Here is a 9,650-nt window from a genome sequence, read left to right as displayed (position 1 = left end):
GAAAGTTTGCTTAGAATTATGTTTTCTTTATTAGGCAAAAAAATATTTTTCTGGGTTGACGTCCATTAAAAATAAAATCTGTGTTTTTGAAAAACAGATTTCAATGCAGGTTTCTGCTGAAGGAGCTCTATTAATCGATGGGTTTTGGGGAAATACAGTTTTCCCATGACTCTCTTCCCATTAAAGTGGGGCAGACTAATGGTATGACTGGGGTAAAGGGTATTGAACATGTCGTGTTACCCGCAATAAATGTTTTGCAGTAAACCTGCTGAAGCTTTTTTCCTATTTTTTGGATTTCTATGACTGGGGTTAATCTACCTATTACTAATACAATTAGCGGATTTGATGTATAAATAGCAAAAGGATTATTGCCCACAAGTGGTGATAAGGGTGTTATATTTATGAACTGGGGGTCAGTTTATCCATCTCAGGCTGAATGATGACATTGTGCTGATTGCGCTATTAGCACAGCCATATCCGCTCAGTACAAAGATAAGCATGAAACAGCCCCATTTCCCACACACAGTATTTGGCTGAAGGAACAAGCTCCCCCTCACAAGCAGCACGTAGCCCGTCACCAAGGGACACAGCACAGGTAGTATCGCGAGAAGCAAGCGATTGCTCTGGGCTGCGGCTACGCCCCTGCTTTGTGAGAGACTCAGCAGAGTCACCTTCCTTCTACCTCTGTTATAACTTCTACTATTTCGGCCAACTGAGGAGCGTGTAATACACTGCTTTATGTCGACAAAGTAGAACTGTACCTCGATCCCTGCAAATCACTGCCTAACGCCGGCTGGCTCGGCACCAAGCCCCTCCCACACTGCACCATCTCCCGTCATGCCCCGCGCAGCACCAAACTACATCTCCCGGAGTTCTCTGGCGTGTCACGTGATGTGACAATGCCTATAAGTGGTCATCTGCTGGAGCTGGGAGCCCATTGTTACCGCTGTACGAAGCCGGGTGGGTCGGGAGGGAGGTTACGGGGATTGTTACTGTATTGATGCCTTCCCTTCAGTGCACGAAACCCACAGTTCTAAGGGAATAACCCTTGTGTTCCCCTCTTCTTCTTCCACTTATGAATAAATATATGAAGCGCTGGTTTCGGGGTACAGATTGAGGGAGGAATCGAGGAGGTGCCCAGACTGCCTGACTACCCATAGGACTATACAAGGGAGATGACTGTGAGGGATCGTTTCACGTCTATTGTGCGAATCCTTTAATGCAGCCCCTTTTCCTCTCACGCCGATCCCTATAAGCCAATGCCCCGGCAAAGCCGATCCGCTCATCCACTGGTGGCCGGTGCGCCCTTCCCCTGACTCCGCGGCGATCTGCTCTGACAGCGGGCGACCAACAAGTAGAGGGGATCCTGATCGCATCGCTCGGCCCGTTCCGCTGTGCAGATTGGGGGATCCGTAGGAGGCAGCGCTGCTGGAAGGACGCCTTGCTCATTAGGTATGGTGCGGGGATTGTGTGGCTCTGCCCCAGTACTGCTGCTCACACGGTGCCATTAGCTATACTACAGGGCTGCCTTCCAGCTATTCTCGTTTTATTAGGAATCGCTCAGTAATCCGTGGGTGTCAATGTAGGGCTCTTTAGAATTGTGTTGGTTTTGTTTTGACCAGGGCTATGAAATTTTGTCCTTCTACCTATTGTCAAACTACAGTTCCCAGCATCCCCCCTATAAACAAAAGGCTCTGTGTAGGTGCTGAGAGAGTAGTTTAACAAGATCTGGAAGGTGCTAAGTCAGATATCACTCTAGGCTGCACTTACCAAAAGCACAGTTTCTATCCTAGTCGTTGACTTTGGTTTTTTTTCTATTATTGCCTGGCATTTAGTCTGCTATCAGTTTGCTACATTCAACCACTCTAGCAACAGCAAAGTCTGTACAGCTATGTTCTCTACAGGCCACAGTGCTATGTCACTACCTATGTCTAATAGAGAGGCCACTTGGGTGCAGCTGTTATGCACATTGTATGATTTTCATGCAGCTGCTCTCTATGTAGATTTTAAAGAGAAATGGTAATATTGCATTTGGCACATGGAAATAATCACTCTCTTTCCATGCAACTCAGTAAAGAGAAGCAAGGATGCCTGTTCTCCTGCAAATGATCATATAGAATTTGCAGCTTTGTGCAAGTTCCTCAGATTGACTGCATGGTGGGCATGTACCTGTGCAACTTCCTAGGGATGCGGGCAGTGTGATGGCTTGGCCAGTCAGACCATCAGAATGCTGTTGGGAAGGCTGTGGCCTACAAGTGCAGATGTGCTTAATGTCTCCTACAGCGCAGAAAATTCTACATAGCGCTGTACACACAATTTTTGCAGCATAGCAAGTTGGCACAGTTTGCCATAGCGACTTGGTACCTAAAGCACAGGGAAATTAGGTGACTCACCAAGTCGCAACATGAATTAAAAAGTTTACTGAGCTTTTTAAATACTTTCATAAATATTTTTATATTGTTAGTATCATAGCATATATTTCAGCGCTGTCCCCTTCCTTTTAACATATAGGGAAAATAAAGAGCAATAGCATCTTGATCATGGCCTACCCCATACCTAGTGTCATTATGCACTTTCTTTGCTCCTTTATGCATTGCACCATCCCCATAGTGTTTAGATGGAGAGTACTGTGTAGACTTGTGGTGCTCTAGTCCTGTTTGAAAGGAAGCCAGAGCTGAGCTATCAGTCAGTAGCCATTATTTACTGTCGGGGGTGCAGGTAGCACAGTAGGGCCCAGGAATTCAGGCTGTGTAGAATAGGAGTTTATTAATGTTGCTATATGTACAACATGTCTTGCAGCGGATGGCATAAAATTTGCTCAGGGGCAAAATGTTTCAATCTAGATGATACAAATTCAATTTGTGTATGTAATAGATTTCATGTCATTTTTGCAAAAATAAATAGTTCAATGCCAGCCTCAATTTTTCCCAGCGGAGGCTGTATGTAATGTATGCAGAGAAATAACATTCCAGAGAGTACATAGAGGGCATTAATTAATCCCCAGCCTGTTTCTACTGGCTGTGCAAGTTTAAAGGGAATATAAACAGGATTGCAGCCTTTGTTGCTGTTTTCAGGATTAGCTGCACTGGGCGAGGGCCTCAGTGTTTCGCTGTTGCTGTTTTGTTGCTCAGTGTGACCTCGTTCAGAAGGGGAATGCTTAATTATTGGATTGACACAGTGACGTACGGGATGTCACGGGGGAGGGGAGACTTACAGGAACACTTCCTACAAATAGCTGAAAACTGTTTTATTGTTGTTACTCTTGTGATTTAACTGCTTGATGTTCTCAGTAAATGTGACCTTTTATTCTATTAATGTATTTACAGCAACCTGCTATCATGGAAACAAGTGTAAAATTATTATAAAATAATAGACTGACATTCCATGACCTTGTTATAATAATTAATGCCTTTTTTATTTGCTAGATAATGGCAGTTGTACAGTTGTTGGGCTGCATGCTTCAGAGTTATGAAATGTTGTCTTCTCTTGGGGATTTTCTATGCTCACAAGCTTAACGTAACGCTAAGTTCATACAGGATCAAGTTTGACCAACCTGTAGAACTACAACTCCCAGAATCCCACAGTCAGCTAATGCTGTCAGCTTGTGCCAGGAGCTGCAGTTTAAATCATCCATAGGGCTGTAGGTTGCCCACCCTGTACTTGACATACCGGTTCTTTCTCTGTACAATGAGAGGGCTCAGTGGTAGTTTGTTGCCTGTGGGCTAACGCTGATGTGTACGATGAGCTAAGTTTGATGGCCGTTTAGTGCTATGACCTCTGATGAAAGCAGTACTGAGATTGTCCTAGTCGGACCAGTTATGATTACACGTGTATTGTACAAGCCAGGCTTGTGTTTTCTGTCTGAAAGCCACTTGGTCAAGATAGGGAGTAGCTGGCCCTTATTGCCTACTACATTTCTTAATTCACATGTTTGTTATTTATGAGTAGAGAAGTGGTTTGGAGGAAGAAATATTTAGTGGGTTCCATTGGTGTTCCATAGGTTCCCTGTTACCAATCGTGTATAAAGATTCTCAGAGACCTTATTAGTCGAGGCCTTCAGGCCCCATGAATAAGCATTTTGGTAGTTATGCCTAACTCATGCTTTTCTCTCCCTGAATTCCTTTATTGTAGGTCTCAGGAGTTCCTTTATATCCAGGGCACACCTGCAAGTCTCTCCTGCACAGGCAATGTTACAAAATATCAGCTGTCTGAATGCCCTTAGCAGAATTGTGTTTTGCCCGTTTTTCTGTATTTTCCTTTTATCTTCTGTGCTTGGCCAGCAGTCCTTGTAAAATGCAGCCTCACAAAGCCCTTATATCCTGTACACTGGATGCTTGCCAGGCCTTAATATGTAGAATGGCAAAGGCAGCTTCTACAACTGCAGTATTTCTTGCTTTGTGTGAACATTGTGTGTAATTAGTGAGTGTGCATTCTCCCATAGGCCGGCTCGCCTGCTGATTCATGCTTACCTCTCATGAAATTATATGTGAATGACTAAGAATGGCCATATATAAATGAATATTCACTGCATACAAATGTCTGTGAGTCGGAAACATGTTTGACACATTCTGACAGCCAAGTGTGTGTGTGTATATGTGTGTGTACAGTGATACTTGAGTAGATTGTATGTAAATTTTATTCATACAGAAGTCGCATTTGCTGATACCTGTAACCTTAATTGTTTTAGTAGTGATGATTAAAATAGGTGAGGCCTAGGTGCTGACTGTGATGAGCATGTGACGCTATGGTGGGAGAACATGGTGCTTTTGCTATATTTAAAGGGGAAGTTCAGCTTTTTTTTTTTAAAAAAATAGTATGCTATGGAAAGATGTTCTTATGGTTTGAAAATTATTGTGGGCCTGCAACCTGAAAGCCTGTCTGGTTGTTAAGGGTCACTGGCCTTGACGACCAGCATCTTAATAGCAGTTACATTTCTGTGGATCAGACGGGTTGCAAATTTTCAAAGAGAAATTTCAAAGAAACACTAACAGTAAAAAAAAAAAAAAAATACCACACATCACACTAACAGTTAATTTTAAGATGAGGTACCCTTAAGAGTGAAGACACACAGAGCTACTAGTAGTAGCTACTTGTCATGGCTACTAAACGCCAGAGAATACCCTGCCATAGACAGTACTGAGAATGTAGAGACAATTAGCAGAAAATGATCAGCATTGTCAGTTTCTGTAGCCATGACAAGTAGCTGCTACTAAGTAGCTCAGCGTGTCTTCACCCTAAATATTTTAATTCTGCAACACTCTGCTTTGAAATTTATGCTGGCAAATGTAGTGGTCAGTAAGTGTCCCTAGAAAGCCATCAGCAGGTACACACACACTGGAAAATGAAGAGTAGAAGGAAAGGTTATGAAAGGCAATAAAAATGTAGTTTTACAGCTTATCCGTTTTCAGTTTATCTGAATCACTGACCCGAGATAGCATTTTCAATTTCTGTTTGAAAAGACAGGCTAAATAAGAAGGAAAACTCTACCAAAGCCATGAATAGGCACCTCTCCAAGTACCAAAGGGGAATTGCAAATATACATATCCATCATCCGGAAACCTGTTATCTAGAACTCTCCTAATTACAGGCTATCTCCCATAGAGTCCATGTTAATCAAATAACTCAAATTGTTACAAATGATTTCCTTTTTCTCTGTAACAATAAATCAGTACCTTGAACAGGTATAGGACCCATTATCCAGAATGCTCAGGATCAAGGGTATTCCGGATAAGGGGTCTTTCTGTAATTTGGATCTCCATACCTTAAAAAATCAATAAAACATTAATTAAACCCAATAGGATTGTTTTGCATCCAAAACAATTATATCTTAGTTGGGATCAATTACAAGGTACTGTTTTATTGCAGAGAAAAAGGAAATCGGTTTTAAAATTCTGAATTATTTGATTAAAATGGAGTCTATGGGAGATGGCCATTCCGTAATTCAGAGCTTTCTGGATAAAGGGTTTCTGGATAAGGGATCCCATACCTGTACTTGATCCCAACTAATATATAATTATTTTTTATTGGAGGCAAAACAGACCTATTGGGTTTAATGTTTAAATGACTTTTTAGTATACTTAAGTTATGGAGATCCAAATTAAGCTGGCCATACAGGCACTGACGATATCCATGGGTGACCTATAATGTATTTCTAGGAGATGACTTATAATGTATGACTCAGTATACAATTGTTGTCTGGCAATTAATAATGGCCGAAACATAGTCAGATTTGTTATTTTCTAGGACTTCAATACTACAATTTTAATTTGAATGTTAGATTTAGATTGTTAGTCTAAAATGTACAATAGATGTTCAAACGTTCCACATAAGACAACTAAAATCTAAACCTGTATGACTAGCTTTCCAGAAAGATTCCTTATCTATAAAGCCCTATGTTGCTGGCATTCTTGATAACAGGTCCCATACCTGTACAGTGGAAACCTCAATACATACCCTGATTGTTTTACTGCATTTTACACCAATTCTTTGTGTTCACGGCCAACATATAATGCACAATGCATTTTATTGATTTAAAATTTTTCCAGACTTTACACTGTTTTTTTTTTTCAAGCTCCTCTGAAAAATGTAAAATGGGGGTTCTACAGTATGTATGTATATCTTTATTTATAAAGCGCTACTTAATCAGTATTAAAATTAATAGGAAATTAATATCGGCACTTCTCTAGTTTAGTGAAATCTGTATTTTACAAACATTGTTTCAACCCCTTTATAGGCCTTTATTGTTGCAATAAATTCCCTTGGCCTGAGATTCCGAAATTTCTTGTTGTGGATTTCTGTCTGGACTCTGTGCTGCACCTAAAAATATCTGTTCCCCGATATACAAGAATGCCTGAATTTGGGACCTTGCAGTTACTGGGGTTAGGATGTGAGCTGGCTTGGCTGACTGGGTTGGTTCTGTTTTAGTATGAGGGATGCACCGAATCCCAGATTCGGCTCAGAATTCGGGCCGAATCCAGCTTTTTTTGATGGATTTGGTTTCGGCCCAGCCAAATCCGAATTAGCATAAATTAGCATCCAGAAAGGGTTAAATTTTAGGGGGAAAATGTTAACCCTTCCATATGCATATATTAATTATATTTGGATTCGGTTCGGGAATCGGCAGAAACCGTCAGGGTGGGTTCAGGGGTTCGGCCAAACCCAAAAAGTGGCTTGGTGCATCCCTATTTAGTACGGACTGGGAAATGCGCTAGTCTGGGTTGTGTAATATATTTAGGGATCGTTCAGGAGTAGTCATTTACACCCCATGATTGATGTGACACATGAAACAACACACACAGTATGTGGGATGGAATCTTCCTTGCAAGAAGCCTGATGTACATACCATATTGGCTGACAGCTGATACAGTGCTACAGGTTATAGTAACACTGCTGGGGTTGCCCGTGCTGTTATTATTTCGTGACCCCACAAATATGATCTTTTATTTTTATTTCACATACAGTAAGGCCCTGGTGGAAGATTGGGTCTTGTTGTGCCCAATGATTTTAGCAGACTTTGCTGATCTGACAGTAATTAAAAGAATACTGACCAATGTGTATGGACTTGTCTTTTCCTAGTAGTGCCACATTAGTCAGATGCAGTTGCCTGCTAGTGTTGTAAGAAACATTCACCAATCCTGCAGCAAAGCTTTCTCTCTGGCTGGCCAAGCTATTGATTGTGCTATTGGAAAGTGTGCCTTTTACCTTGGTGACCTTGAGGGTTCCTGGCTTTGTTTTCCTTGAAATGTGAGTGCCATTTTTCTGGATTATTTGAAATAGATACATATCCACTCAATTGAATCCACTGCTCATAATCTGTTTTATATAAAGGATCTAGAGGAGGGCAAAAAAAAAAAGCCATCTCTAGTTGGTGTCTGAAAACTCTGTATTTATTTTCTCATCCGTTAGAGTGTGTATTATGTCTTACGGATTGATGGGATATTTAGCATCCCATTATGATGTTCTGAAATTAGCCACTCTATATGCCTGCATGGAGGGTGTCACTGGGGGCTTGGCGCAGCGGGGTGCTGGTGCAAAATAAGCTGCAGATGGAGCAGGTAGTCACATGGCCTAGTGATACCAATTGCACTGCACCATCATATCATCCCTGCGGAAGGAAGCTAAAGGGATACTGGCATCTTATTCTAAATAAGGCTATGTTGTCCCTTGGAGCTGGTTTCCTGAGCATGGCACAATTAGTATTGCGGCCAACTGAGCTTTCAGCCCTTGCCTGACATTCTGGATCTGGACATTATGTTCACTAATGTGTACAAAAGCTGTGTGAAGTTGAAAAACTTGAAAGTTTTTACATTAGCCTCTTGGTTTGGTAAGTAAGATATAAACTCATTTACTTGGAGGTTTTTAACATGCCTTTATAGCTTTATAAACATTCAATTAGTTTTATGGCTGTAGTAAAAATACATTTGCATTTCTTTCATTAAGTCCTATTGTGTCATTAAAGGGACAGTAACATCAAAAACCAGCTTTGCATACATTTAAATATGCTGTATTGTTACCCTGTGCTTACTGTGTGTTTGCATAGCTAAAAAGAGCTTTTGATGCAAACAGCCATGCTGGGTGGAATAGGGCTGTTATTGTGCTGGGGGTTGTGGCTGATACCAGCTACAGGTCCATGAGTCTGCCATTGTTTGGTCTGTGCGCTTGCCATTGCTTGCACTATGCTCAAATAAATGTCCAGTTCACTGCTTGAAACAAAGTAACATTTACTGTGTGTAGGCCTTTGCCTAAATGGTAGGTGCACGCAGGTGATGGCCCACGGGGAGATTAGTTGCCAGCAGTTAATTTTCCTCATGCAGGAAAACGAAGCAACACATTTGCCTTTCCACCAGCAATTTACTTTATTGCCGAGGAAAGGCATTTTGGGGGGAGCATGTTTCCTTGAATTGCTTTCTGGGTGATGCCTGTTAAAAAGCCGCAACCATATAGTTGTACTGCAAACATACTGCAAATTCCTTTTTTCAAAAGAACAAACATATTTTTTTATATTGAAATTTGACATCTGACATGGGGCTAGCCATATTCTTAAAGGAACAGTAACACCAAAAAAGAAAGTGTATAAAAGTAATTATAATATAATGTAGTGTTGCCCTGCATTGCTACAACTGGTGTGTTTAGACTACTATAGTTTATATAAGTAAGCTGCTGTGTAGCCATGGGGGCAGCCATTCAAAGGAGATAACAGACAAACCACTATTATATGGGGCTTATCTACTAGTTATCTGCTATGTAACCTGTGCCTTTTCTCCTTTTTTCCCGGCTTGAATGGCTGCCCCCATGGCTACACAGCAGCTTATTTATATAGTAGCTTTTCTGTAACAAAAACACCAGTTTTTTGCAGAGCAACAGCACATTATATTTTAATTACTTTAAAACACTTTAATTTTTTGATGTTACTGTTCCTTTAATTTCCCAGGTGTCCTCAGTAACGTGATTATTGCTCTGATAAACTTTAGTCTCTGTTTATTGCTGCGCATCAGGTTGGAGTGTTACCACCCCCCCCCCCCCCCCCCCAAGCACTCTATCAGCACAACAATGGGACGATAACTGCTTAGTGACACCTGCATTGCTAAAATTGCTTCTATGCCCCACCTAGTGGTAGATATGAGAATAGCACTCAATAGTAAATCACCCAA

General features: G+C 41.3%; 1 protein-coding gene across 1 annotated transcript in view; it reads left to right on the top strand.

The window, feature by feature from the left end:
- Window positions 1-957: 957 nt before the first annotated feature.
- Window positions 958-9,650, top strand: part of csrnp2 (cysteine-serine-rich nuclear protein 2) — a gene marked incomplete at its 3' end in the record, with an annotated part of 30,737 nt that continues 22,044 nt past the window's right edge. Inside the window, 1 exon segment of the mRNA NM_001126767.1 lies at window positions 958-1,452.

This window comes from Xenopus tropicalis, chromosome 2 (genome assembly GCF_000004195.4).
Source record: "Xenopus tropicalis strain Nigerian chromosome 2, UCB_Xtro_10.0, whole genome shotgun sequence".
NCBI classification, from domain to species: domain Eukaryota; kingdom Metazoa; phylum Chordata; class Amphibia; order Anura; family Pipidae; genus Xenopus; species Xenopus tropicalis.
Note: the sequence above shows the minus strand (reverse complement) of the source record. Positions and strands in the feature narration are given on the sequence as shown.